Source organism: Pteropus vampyrus, unplaced genomic scaffold, assembly GCF_000151845.1.
Source record: "Pteropus vampyrus isolate Shadow unplaced genomic scaffold, Pvam_2.0 Scaffold161, whole genome shotgun sequence".
NCBI lineage: Eukaryota > Metazoa > Chordata > Mammalia > Chiroptera > Pteropodidae > Pteropus > Pteropus vampyrus.
In genome coordinates this window covers 2,345,245-2,347,113 of record NW_011888942.1, presented here as the reverse complement: position 1 = coordinate 2,347,113, position 1,869 = coordinate 2,345,245, and the positions used below count along the sequence as shown (strand labels likewise).

General features: G+C 33.0%; 1 pseudogene; it reads left to right on the top strand.

Annotated features, from left to right (window-relative positions):
• Positions 1–945: 945 nt before the first annotated feature.
• On the top strand, positions 946–1,064 carry LOC111745700 (annotated as a pseudogene).
• The last annotated feature ends 805 nt before the right edge of the window (positions 1,065–1,869 follow it).

The following is a 1,869-nucleotide window of genomic DNA, read 5'->3' as shown; positions in this document are numbered from 1 at the left end:
AGTGAACTGGAAGACAGTTTATCTGAAATTATTGAGTCTGGGAAACAAAAAGAAAAGATAATAAAGAAAAGTGTACAGAGCCTATTGGACATGTGGGACACATATAAGTGTGCTTAGACAAGTGTATACATTATAGAACTCTCAAAAGGAGAAAAGAGACAGGGCAATGATATTATATGAAGAAAATAATGGCTGTAAACTTTTCCAATTTGAGGAAATACATAGATCTACAAATCCAAGAGGCTCAACAAACTCTAAGAAGGCTAACATAAAGAAATCCACACTAAGAAACACTATAATCAAATTGTCAAAAGACAAAAACAGAGACTCTTGAAAACAGCAAGAGAAAAATAACTGATCACTTACAAGAGAGTCCATTAGACTATCAGTGTGTTTTTCAACAGTAACATCGCAGGCCAGAAGGCAATAGGATAATGTATTTAAAAAAAAGAAAAAACTGTCAATCTAAATTCTACATTTGGCAAAACTATCCATAGAAATGAGGGAAAAATTAAGATATTCTTAGACAAGCAAAAACTGTGAGAGTTCATAAATCTTCCCTACAAGAAAGTTTAAAGAGAGTATTTTTAATATTGAAATGAATAGATGCTAGACAGTAACTCAGTCATATGAAAACATCAAGTTTTCTGGTAAAAGTAAACATACATATAAATATAAATAACAGTATTACTATAATTTTGGTTTGTAATTTCACTTTTTATTTTCCACAGGATTTAAAAGACACATTCATAAAAATAAATATAAATCTATAACAATGATTAAACAGTACATATATAAAGGGAGGAGGGATCTGTAAAGGAGCAGAATGTTTGTATGAAATTGAAGTTGGCATATGGAAAAGTTATGGAGATGAATGGTGGTGACAGTTGCATAACAATGTGAATGTATTTACTATCACAGAACCGTACACTTAAAAATGATTAAGTCTATGGCCATGCTACCCTGAACAAGCCCGATCCTGTCTGATCTTGGAAGCTAAGCAGAGTTGGGCCTGATTAGTACTTGGATGGGAGACCACCTAGGAAGACCAGATGCTGTAGGAGTAAAAAAATAAAAAAAAGGGATTGTAAGCTGACAAGGCCCTTGCAATCTGTGAGGTCAATCAAGGGCTGCCTCACTTAAAAAAAAAGAAACAAAAAACAAACAAAAAATGATTAAAATCATAAGTTTTATATTTTATTTCAATAAAATGCATTGGATATGGCTAATTTACTTTTTTCTAGTTTTATTCAGATATAATTGACATATAGCTTTTTATAGGTAAAGTGTACAGTATAATGACTTGATTTACATACACTGTGAAATAATTACTACAATAAGTTTAGTTAACATCCATCACCACATATAGACACAAAAACAAAACAAAACACATTTTTCTTCTTGTGATGAGAACTCTTAGGATCTCCTCTCTTTACAACTTTCAAATATACTGTACGGCAATGTTAACCATTGTCAAGATATTGAACTTTATATCCCCAGTACTTGTTTATCTTATAACTAGAAATTTGTTCCTTTTGACTACCTTCACCCTATTCCTCCATCACCCACCCCTCACCTCTGTCAACCATAAATCTGATCTAACTAATTTCTAATAACATGGTTTCATTATTTAAAAAGCATGCCACTTAACAGTATAATATCAAATTATTCGCACCAAAAATGTCTCAATAACATATCAGCCAAGCTCTCACACTGTTTGGAAACTAATAGTACTGAAGCAAATGAACCATTACACAGCCAAGCAGAAAAAGTGCCTGGGAAAGTAATGGAGCTGTCACACTTGTTGCATGGGTGAGAGCCCTAGACCCTCTGTCAAAATCATGCTGCCCTCCTACATCGTTTCCATGC